Source organism: Perna viridis, chromosome 5, assembly GCF_037379345.1.
Source record: "Perna viridis isolate PV_CMFRI_1.1 ecotype Kerala chromosome 5, ASM3737934v1, whole genome shotgun sequence".
NCBI lineage: Eukaryota > Metazoa > Mollusca > Bivalvia > Mytilida > Mytilidae > Perna > Perna viridis.
This window is the reverse complement of record NC_142449.1, coordinates 29,320,078-29,332,516: the sequence shown is the minus strand read 5'-3', so window position 1 is coordinate 29,332,516 and position 12,439 is coordinate 29,320,078. Positions and strand designations below refer to the sequence as shown.

General features: G+C 30.8%; 1 long non-coding RNA gene across 1 annotated transcript; it reads right to left on the bottom strand.

Moving 5' to 3' along the window:
- Positions 1-1,010: 1,010 nt before the first annotated feature.
- On the bottom strand, positions 1,011-2,438 carry LOC148617002 (uncharacterized). The gene is made up of 3 exons (XR_015922374.1): positions 2,404-2,438; positions 1,556-1,661; positions 1,011-1,047 (listed from the first exon to the last, which is right to left on the bottom strand). It is a non-coding gene; the product is annotated as an uncharacterized LOC148617002 (long non-coding RNA).
- Positions 2,439-12,439: the final 10,001 nt, after the last annotated feature.

Sequence of the window (12,439 nt, the reverse complement as noted above, 5' to 3'; positions counted from 1 at the left end):
TAATAATTATCAATGGATAAGATGTCCTATTAAACAGGTGCATCATGAGCTTATGGTATGATTATCCTCACCTCAACATCTCTCTTAACTTTTGAACAAAACAAATCACAATTTACCAGTCTTGCAGAGTTTATACAAGGAAACCATGAATTCAGATCAATTCAATGTACATTGTAGGTACAAGTACATGGCTTGATTATGATTAGCTCAAAATTCAACAATAAATCCGTCTTTTTCAAAATGTTTAATGTCTGTGAATGTTTATATTTTATTCTATTTACCCATGGAACTTGTTTTTTTTTTCATTGATTGGTTGTCATCAATGCATTTCAGGACAAGAATGTTTTACTGTATGAAATGATCCTGCTTTATACTACTCTACTATTATGACATTTTGAGGCAGTTTCATAGTGCTACCTCACAGAATCAACAGTTGCTTAGCCAAATAGTTGTTACACAAAATTACTTGTTTGAGAAGCAGTGAAAGATTTAGCACTCACTGGTCATAAGTAGAAAACTTAAATACATGTACCATTTATGTTTGCCAATGAGATAGTCATTCAAAAAAACAAAGCAAGTAACGATTAAGCTTCCACAAGTGAAATCACCACATGGTTATCAATAATGGGCAAACCACATACCATTAAGCAATCTATAAAACGGCCCAAAAACAAATTAAGTAAAACTATTTACAAAAGACCATAATCAACCTAATTTACAGAAAACAATGAAGTACTTTTCAGCTCAGTTGATAGAGTGACAGCTTGCAGTGCAAGGGATTCTAGGTTGTATTCCAAGATGGTACTGTCAAGAAGTATACATGGCTGTTTTTGTATACATGTATGAAAGTGACTTTCACTTTCGAAGCACAACACATTTAAACCTTGTACATTCGCATAAGAAATATGATTTTGAAAATATTTATTTTCAAACTTCAGCTTCATATCAGCTTTCATTACAGTGCAAACATAGGTTTGAACAGCACTGAAGATCATCTAAATTCTAAATATATGAATTCTTTTCAGTCATATATATGCCATGGATGACCTGGAAGTATAAAAATCAGTAATAAATATACATAATACTCATATTCAAAGTTATTGTGATTCATGATTCCTGTATTGAAGTAGACCTCTATTTAAGTAAACCCTACATTATATGACTTATTGGATGTTTTTTTCTTAAAACAAAATATCCCATTATGTTAAAATATTATGTCTATGTTACACCTTCATTTAAGTGTCATGGGAACCGTAGTGCTACATTTTAAGCAATAAACACATATGAGATCTATCTACATTACACATGTAGAAGTAATACAAATACATTTCTAAAATAAATTAACTAATGAGAGTTTATAGTGAACAATCAAAAGACTTTGAAAGTGGGGGTCCAAGCTATTAATTTCCTCATTTTTGCTAAATTTTTCCACATTACTTCCATTATTTCCCAACAAAAGAGGTGGTTCCTACCTTTGGAACACCCGAAATCAATATTAATTTAAAAAAAAAAAACAAGGCATAAAAATATTGTATACAGAACCTCAAATACCTACACAATCTATTATCATACTTCATTTGAACAGAGCTTCCTGTTATGTATGACTTGTCTGGTAACTTGTATCATTGGTAGGTGAACATGATGGCTGCATCCAAAATTTTCTGGAAAATATCAAAACATATTTCTTTTAATATGGAAAGAGATACTGAAAATCAACATGGATATACTCTAATCATACTGTCATGACTGTGGTATAATTGTACATGTTCATGACAGCATACTGTGAAATCTGATGACTGATAAAACTAGTTCCTTATCCTTAGTTACAGATATACAATGTATGTTAACATCTTGTATTTATGGATCTATTAAAAAAGTTAAAAAAATATAGCACGATAAACTTCTTAAAAAATTGAAAATTGTGTCTTATATAAGGTCATATAAATGTACATGTTAATATTTAGATTAATTTCCAAATCATACAATTCATGTAGTTGACCTAAAGTTATGTATGAAATGTTCTCATATGACTTACATGTACAATACCATGGAACATTAAATATTGTTTTTGATTGCTCATGGTCAACTATTCAGCAATACTTGTTTCACTGGAGTTTCCTTGACCATGTACATAAATTTATTTTTGTTCTCAAAAATGAAATATGGGGTACTGTATACACAAATAACAGATTCTTGTAAGGTTTTGTTTGTGTTACCCTATAATCAAGTAACTGTACAACTCATCATGTTCAACAAGTTTGTATCATAGACTGTTTCATTTAAATGAAAATCAACAGTCATTGACTGAACGACAACTCTTCATGTCTTTATACAAATGTTTGTATTGGACTATGGAACATGTATACAGTACACGTATAAGGCTTCAGAAAGTTTTTTGTGTACCATATCTCCTGTAATTTGAACTGCACTCATTTACTTAGACTACAGTACATGATTTTGACAAATTATAATTAACCAATACATGGTATATGATAAACACTTAAGTTATTTATCATAATTCTTCATTATTGTAACTGTGTTCGAGCTAAATAAAATATTCGTATTTTCATCATGGCGGCACTGTAAATGTTACGGCCGAAATCGGAATATGGCCCATTCCGGAATGGGACGCGTCCTGAATCGAAATAACGCGAGACAAACTCCAAGGCAGCTCCAGTTCCGTACCGGTGACGTTCCTCCACTATTCTGGAATGGCAAAAGTAGTGCAGGCATGGAAGGGACCAATGCTCCGGAGTTTGAACGCGAGATTCAACGTTATTCCGATTCGGGTCGTCCGATTCCGGAAAGGGACGATCTCGTTTATAGATATTTCAGTGCAGGTACGAGAACACAATTAATTCACCTTGGTTTTCGTTGTATTTGCTATAATTTGCTATAACTTATATATTTTTCAACTAATCATGATGAAACTTTTACCTGAAGTCAAAAAAGGTTCATCTTGACATGAGTGCAGTTTTTTTTCAAATTGAGCACATTTATTGATCTAATAGGTACGAGAACACAATTAATTCGCCTTGGTTCTCGTTGTAGTGGGGTAAATATTGTACAGCTTTGAGTTTTTCTCCTCTAACTATACACTAGGAACATCAAATCAACAAAAAACATACTTTATGAACAAGGTTTAGGCAGAAATCTGACAATTTAGTGTAATTTCTATGAACCCTATGAACCCAGTCAATGAAATATGGCAATGTCAGGGGTTTTCACAGCCTTGTCTTATGATCTATAAAATCACAGATATGTGTTTTATTGGTCTGAATCTTTTGTATTTGCTAGTAAATAATATAAATAATGTGAAAAAAACCTAATATATTCATTCCATTAATATTCATGCATCTAATGTAAGTCACTACATGTATATACCTTGTGATGTCTCAAAAACACCTAATTTTAGAGTTCTGCATACACTATAAGGTTTCAAAAATGAACTTTTTTTGTAGAAAAACTGAAATAATACAGCTGACTGTCTGCGTATGTACCTGATAAGCTTAGAACCTTACATTATTTTACATTTGTTTCAGATCTTTCATCATTCAAAACCCAAATAAAGGCTAACTTTTAATATCGGACACAATCGCACTTGAACAAGCTCTGTACAGGTCTGGTTTAAATTGTTCTGGAGTGACAGTTTTAGCTTTGAAACCACTTCTTATTGTTTTCAATGTACATTTGATATGTGAAGACCACTTTATGTTTAAAGTTGATCAATTTAAGTCATTGTCAGCATCATAAAATGAGTTTTCATATGTGTACCCCTATACATGGTCTAAAAGTGCATTGACCATGGCTGCATGTATAAAAACCCAATTTTTGGCCTTAAAGCAGCTGGAACTTGAGTAAACTGAACTTCATTGCATCAAATACTCATTATATGATGCAACCAATGTAAAAAAGCACTAAAATATTGCATTTAAAAAAAAAGTACATTTTAGAGGGGCCTTATTTCCTTCGACCATTGGACATGCGAGTCATGCAATGTACCACTGATACTAAATTTACTATAACTTATATGTTTTTCAACTAATGATGAAACTTTGTACTTGAAGTCAAAAAAGGTTCATCTTGACATGAGTGCACTTTTTATTCAAATTGAGCACATTTATTGATCTAATAGGTACGAGAACACAATTAATTCCCCTTGGTTTTCGTTGTATATAGTTCCAACTTTGGTAGTAGGTACCTTCCACATTTTTTCATATTCTTACTGGAAACTTATATGCTGAAGTTTTGCCTCTAATTGGTAGAAATAGGTTAAAATTACATGGCATTTTTTTTCATTAATCAATTCTGACTAAAGTTGTGATTTGGTTCAGTGGAAGGAGGTTAAAATTTAGGACTTTTAACTCAGTTCATTTGTCATGTTTACCCCATCTCCGAATTATATGTATTAATTTCAGAAAATGATGGTAAAAGTTTCTACAATTTATATATAAAATCATGTTTGTACATATCTTTAGGCCAGAGAAGTTCTATTCATTTTGCGCCGGTGGAATTTTTTAAATCTGCTCAAATGTATATATTGAAATGCACTTGAAAATTAATTGCGGTCTCGTGCCTGCATATTTCGAGATTTGTAAAGGGAACTTGCTAAATTAGTTCTTACCACTTTTTTCATGTTTAATTAAAAAAATCGATATAGAACAACACCTTATTTATCGATAAATCCCTAAATAACGGTGCATTTAAGTGATTTTTCTTTTTACACTCAATAATTTTACTGAACCATAAACAATAAGCGGGTATATCACCTGTTATATATTCATTCATTTACTTATGTTAATTTTTATATATTATTTTAGTTACTTTATGTTCTTTTTGTGTTTTTCTTTTTTCCATGTCTGGTCTTTGTTACATTCTTTTGATTTCCGATAGAATTTTGGTTCCCTTAATTACTTTTTAACTATACTCTACATTATTACCATATATTTTATTTTATATTGTTTAATTTTGTTGCTATAGAAATATTTCTATTTGAATTTATTTCTTTAATAATTTAATTTTTATGTATATAACCGAAAAAAAAATAAGTTCAGCATTTATAATTTACATTGGACAGGGGAGCTGAAAAAGAATTGTAGTCACATTTCTGTTCTTCTTTTTCGGCTACATGTTTAGCATGATGGAACATTTTATTCCTAATTGACTCTATAACATATCATGATGCCAATGATATGCAAAACACTTAGTAATGTTTGATATATTTAAATATTGTGGCAATATTGTATTACAGATAATTTATATTTTCTATTAGTTCCACCATTTTCATCAGAATTAGAGGAAATGAGTTATTATTTGTTCGTGGGTTGATTGAACTGAACAAGAATAAAGAACCATGAAAAGTCCTAAAGATTATTTCCCCCTTTTTCTTAGGGTGTAATTCATTGTTACAATCACTATGAAATCTATCTGGCAAGGTTTAATAATAAAGTTCTTTTTTTCAATTTTATTCGTACAAAAGTTTTTACTTTTTCATATTTAGCTGTATTTGTATATATTTTTAATTGGGTGTTAATACTTTTCTAAAGTTATGGAAAGTTCGACCTCGTTATAGGGATCAAACTGCACTAAAATATTTACATTGTATTTTTAAATTGAAGATGTGTATTAAATAAAAATATTAATATTTGTTTAAATATGTTCTATAGATGTAAGACATTTGTACTGAATATGATGTATAAATTCAACTTTAAGATTAGAAGTACAGTAGGTGTACAAGTGGACAACAAAAAACAAATACAAACATGTACATACATGTAAATAAGACAAATACACCGACAAAATACACAAAACAGTCAGTATCATTAAATATGTGAATACATACAGATTCACATTTATATTTTAACACATTCATTTTCATATGATATTAGCAATTTTTCGTAAAAAAAAACACACTCTTTTGTATAATTGAACATTACAGATAGACAATAACCCACCAAATTTACTCATATTCGGTTGCTTTGAGTAGTAATCTGGGATGTAACGAGATCTTAAATACTTAACCGTTGGATTATTTCACTGGAAGTATATGTGAAATTCATCTCCCACCCCTTTTTTACAAATATTACATATTATTTGACTCCGTAAGACTCCAGACCACCTTCCAGTTTCTATTTGGTTGTTTTAAGTTAGGACATCTTAATTTTAATCTTAAGTGCAGAATTCACCACGAGATATGTTGTCCATTTGTAAAAAACCAAAACTGGTAGAGTTGATCACATAACGTCTGTTTAACTGCGACCTTAAGCCAGTTAATATTTACTTTAACGTGTTCGTTCCATAAGTAACTAAGACCCGTATCATCCAAGATATATTTAACATGATAGTTATTCCACCTAAATTTGGGTGGATTATTTTCAAGCAATTTTAACATAAGCCGAAGCATTATATTTGACAGTTTTTGTTCTTCTTGCATAGTTCTTGTCCAAAAGCTAACCATTCTTACTTTAACAAATATTTCAAGTGGAATTCTACCCAACTCTCTATAAACCATAAAATTTGGAGTGCTGCTTCTCAGCTTAAGGATATTTTTAGAAAATTTAAAATGCACCTTTTCAATGTTTGCTTATTTTCAAAATCCCAGACCTCAGAGGAATATAAAAGTATCGGTGATGTCAAAAGTATCAAATAAGTTCAGCTGTAAATCTATTGGCAGTGGAATGTTTCTTAGTTTCCTATAGAGAGCAAATAGAGCTTTTTGGGCTTGATCTATTAGACGCTTTCTTGCAATAGTGAAACTGCCGTTGTAACTGAAAATCGTGCCTAGATATGTATACGACTCTCCTATTTCTATATTTTTGTTTTATATTTGGAATTGAAAATGTTGTTTACACTTTATTTTACTGAAGACAATAACTTTTGTCTTTTCAGTATTAACTTGTAACTTCCATTCTTTACAGTAATTAGCAAACACATCCAATGATTTTTGCATAGCTTCCTTTGTTTCTGACATTATAATTGTATCATCTGCATAAAGCATCACAAATATTTTGACATTTACATTTCTAAGCATGAACTTTCTATCAAATCTAGATTTTGTACTTCATTGTCTTGCAAAAAGATTTCTAGATCATGCAATAAAATTGAGAACAAAAAATGTGACAAGTTTTCTCCTTGTCTTACACCAACTCCACAGTTAAAAATGCTGAGAGTTTACCTTGATGCCTAATACAAGCCTTAATATTCTGATCCATATTGAAAATAACTGAAAATATTTTCCCTTTTACATTGGATTTTTGAACTTTTAGCCACAGACCATCTCTCCAAACTGTGTCAAATGCTTTTTTAAAGTCAACAGATGTGCAAAATAGTTATACATTTTGAAAAATATATAGCTAAAAGGGAGTGTAACACAAAAATGTTGTCAACAGTAGAATAACCCTTTCGAAATCTAGTCTGTGATTCAGATAAGAGCTCAATCTCACCAGAAGACTTAGTAAGTCTTTCATTCAAAATGGAATGAAAAAGCATGAATTTAGTGTAATTCCTCTATTGTTATTTTATTTTATAAATAGGTACAATAAGTTCTTGTGACCAAAGTTCTGGTACAATACCTGTATCGAGTAGTAAATTAAAAATCTTTAAGTATACATGTATTAGCTCCAAAACAGTGCTTTTAAGATATTCATTAAGAATATCATCAACTCCACAGGCTTTGCCATTTTTTAGATTTCTAATATTTTTATTTTGAACTATTTCATCAAAATAAAAGTGAAAGTAGAAAAGGTCTCTTTTTAGTTTGACCAGTCCTGGTGTACCAAAGTTTGTGTGATTTTTTTTCTAAAATGGACCTAAAAATTAGCAATGTTTTTATGGATTAAAAGATGACCAATGGATTGCAATTGTTATTATCAAAAGTTTTCTCAACACAACTATATAAGAAATAAATAGGGTGACTTAAATTGCTGAAATATAAACAGTTTTGATTTTTTTACATTTTTAATACTTGGAGTAAAGACTTGACTTGAAAATGGTTGAATTGCACTTGTTACACATGACATATAAAAACTGAAATGTTTTTTTTGCATTTTTAATTTTATTCTACTATAACTGCTCAAGAAGTGCTGTACTACAGCCATTTGATTGATTAAAAGTGAAAACTGGATGATAAAACATTTTTTATTTCATAAATGACCATTTCTAATGGTACTTCCACTCAAATATTAATGCGACTTATAAAAAATTGGTGGTAATGACATATAAAAATGAATTTTCTTCAATAAAGTGTGAAGTAAGTAGAAACTTTGATGTTTTCTGTGTATGTTATTTACTGTTCTTGTAAAACATAATTCTGTTTCTGTGAGATATGTCTCCTTTTGTAATTACCGAGTACATTTATACATGCCCAGGGTACCAATTGTGACTGAAAATCAGCATTTTTGTGAACTAAGATGTCATTTTCATTAAAATAATGATAATTATTCAACATTTTGACCCTATTATGCCTTTGTAAACAAGAAATTCAATTTTGTGCAATTTGTTGTTTCAGTAAGCAGATTTTAAATTATCAAGAGGCGCCCTTGTGTTAATGCTATAAAAAGGGGGGCCGAACTGGACTTTTGTAAATATGGGCAATAAAATTGAGATTTTGAAACAATTTGGTATTCATAGAATAATTAAGGCATTTGTCTTATCAATACAGACTACCTTTAATGTTTAAAAAGTAACTAAATTTTTTTTTATCAAATCTTGTCTTTTTTGCATATTATATTTTTATATATCAAAAAATTGATTAGCAAAACGAACGAACATTAATGATATGCATTCATTATTGTTTACAGTGCCGCCATGATGAAAATACAAATATTTTATATAGCTCGAACACAGTTACAATAATGAAGAATTATGATAAATAACTTGAGTGTTTATCATATACCATGCATTTGTTAATTATAATTTTGTCTAAATCATGTGCTGTAGTCTAAGTAAATGAGTGCAGTTCAAATTACAGGAGATATGGTACACAAGAAACTTTCTGAAGCCTTACATGTGTACTGTATACATGTTCCATAGTCCATACAAACATTTTAATAAAGACATGAAGAGTTGTCGTTCAGTCAATGACTGTTGATTTTCATTTAAATGAAACAGTCTATGATACAAACTTGTTGAACATGATGAGGGTAACACCTTACAAGAATCTGTTATTTGTGTATACAGTACCCCATATTTCATTTTTGAGAACAAAAATAAATTCATGTACAATTTAAGGTCAAGGAAACTCCAGTGAAACAAGTATTGCTGACCAGTTGACCAAGAGCAATCAAAAGCAATATTTAATGTTCCAATGTATTGTACATGTAAGTCATATGAGAACATTTCATACATAACTTGAAGTAAACTACATGAATTATATGATTTGGAAATTAATCTAAACATTAACATATACATTTGTATGACCTTGTATATGACACAATTTTCAATTTTTTAAGAAGTTTATCGTGCTATTTTTTTTACTTTTTTAATAGATCCATAAATACAAGCTGTTGACTTACATTGTATATCAGTAACTAAGGATAAGGAACTAGTTTTATCAGTCATCAGATTTCACAGTATGTTGTCATGGACATGTACAATTATACCATAGTCACGACAGTATGATAAAAGTCTATCCATGTTGATTTTCAGTATCTCTTTCCATATTAAAAGAAATATGTTTTGATATTTTCCAGAAAATTTTGGATGCAGCCGTCATGTTCACCTACCAATGATACAAGTTACCAGACAAGTCATACATAACAGGAAGCTCTGTTCAAATGAAGTATGATAATAGATTGTGTAGGTATTTGAGGTTCTGTATACAATATTTTTATGCCTTTTTTTTTGAAAAAAAAATAATATTGATTTGGGGTGTTCCAAAGGTAGGAACCACCTCTTTTGTTGGGAAATGTTGGAAGTAATGTGGAAATTTTTTGCAAAAATGAGGAAATTAATAGCTTGGACCCCCACTTTCAAAGTCTTTCGATTGTTCACTATAAACTCTCATTAGTCAATTTATTTTAGAAATGTATTTGTATTATTTCTACATGTGTAATGTAGATAGATCACATACGTGTTTATCGCTTAAAATGTAGCACTACAGTTCCCATGACACTTAAATGAAGGTTGTAACATAGACATAATATTTTAGCATAGTGGGATGTTTTGTTTCAAGAAAAAAAACATCCAATGAGCCATATAATGCAAGGTTTACTTAAATACAGGTCGACTTCAATACAGGATTCATGAATCACAATAACTTTGAATATGAGTATTATGTATATTTATTACTGATTTTTATACTTCCAGGTCATCTATGGCATATATATGACTGAAAAGAATTCATACATGTATAATTTAGATGATCTTCAGTGCTGTTCAAATCTCTGCTTGCATTGTAATGAAAGCTGATATGAAGCTGACGTTTGAAAATAAATATTGTCAAAATCATATTTCTTATGCAAATGTACAAGGTTTAAATGTGTTGTGCTTCAAAAGTAAAAGTCACTTTCATACAATACAATAACAGCCATGTATACTTCTTGACAGTACCATCCCGGAATACTGCCAGCTGTCACTCTATCAACTGAGCTGAAAAATTACTTCATTGTTTTCTGTAGATTAGGTTGATTATGGTCTTTTGTAAATAGTTTTACTTAATTTGTTTTTGGGCCTTTTTATAGATTGCTTAATGGTATGTGGTTTGCCCATTATTGATATCCTTGTGGTGATTTCACTTGTAGAAGCTTAATAGTTACTTGCTTTGTTTTTTGAATGACTATCTCATTGGCAAACATAAATGGTACATGTATTTAAGTTTTTTACTTATGACTAGTGAGTGCTAAATCTTTCACTACTTCTCGAACAAGTAATTTTGTGTAACAACTATTTGGCTAGCAACTGTTGATTCTGTGCGGTAGCACTATGAAACCGCCTCAAAATGTCATAATAGTAGAGTAGTATAAAGCAGGATCATTTCATACAGTAAAACATTCTTGTCCTGAAATGCAAGAAATAATTGCAATATGCATTGAAACCACAACCAATCAATGAAAAAAAAAACAAGTTCCATGGGTAAATAGAATACAATATAAACATTCACAGACATTAAACATTTTGAGAAAGAAGAGATTTATTGTTGAATTTGTTGAGCTAATCATAATCATGCCATGTACTTGCACCTATAATTTACATTGAATTGATCTGAATTCATGGTTTTCTTGTATAAACTCTACAAGACTGGTAAATTGAGATTTTTTTTGTTCACAAGTTAAGAGAGGAGACGAGGATAACAATACCATAAGCTGATGATGCACCTGTTTAATAGGACATATTATCGAATGATAGTTATTAGTCAACTGTGCTGGTAATACCTGTTCATTGATCAGAGGGGGTTGGCACACCTCCTTTTTAACAGAAAATTAGTCATTTTCATGTGTAAAATTGACAAAACATGGAAAATAAGATTAGCATCACCATCACTTTGGCTTGCACCCCTCCTTTTCAAAGTGTCTGGAGCCGTCCCTGTTCACTAACCTGTAAATAGCTTTCATCATATTTTGCTTTAACCATCTAGCATGAAACAAGTTGCCTGTTTTGAAACTATTTTAATATTCTCCATAAAAGCAATAAAGAAATATATAAAAAAACAATACAATGCTTAGGTAGCAAACCATGTTGTACTCCAGCAATGCTAAAGGTTGTCTGGCAAGCTATTTTCTGACTTGGTGTCATCCTGGGGTATAGAGGAACGGAATTCTAACCTCTTACGTTATGGGAGTAACAGTGACGGATCCAGGATTTTAGATAGGGGCGCAAAGTAAAAATTCTGCCGAGCGGAGCGAGGTGACACAAATTTTGAGGTTAATTTTTTGAAACATTATAGAGTGAGTGTAATGTAGATATGTTTTGAGGTTAATTTTTTGAAACATTATAGAGTGAGTGTAATGTAGATATGTTTTGTGGTAAAATTAGCGAGAAATTTTAAGTTTCAACTTGAAACCGCCTAAATCTACCCATGACAACCCATGCTTTGCAAATTTTAGGGGGCGCACTCCCCCACCAGAATATGCCTCCGAGTAACCATGTTGATTTTTATGAGTGGGATCGGGGCTAGGATCACATTTGAAATAGAAAGGCAGGAAAATGATATATGATTTTATATAAATACAAAGATGCAATAGGCGAAAAAAAAAGGTTCTGGTTTGAATATTACATAAAAAGAACCAGGACACAAAATTTGACTGTATAGCCCCCTTTTCCCCTTACGATTCAAATGGATATAGAAATTTATCATTATTTACCTGGGAGGGGGTCATTTTGAAATCATGTAAAATTTTCTTGACCCCCCCATGATATTTTCTTATCCCCCTTAAAAACATTTTTTTTAAAATGTGATACCCCCGCTATTAAACATGCGTATCGAGTTTTTTTTTATACATGT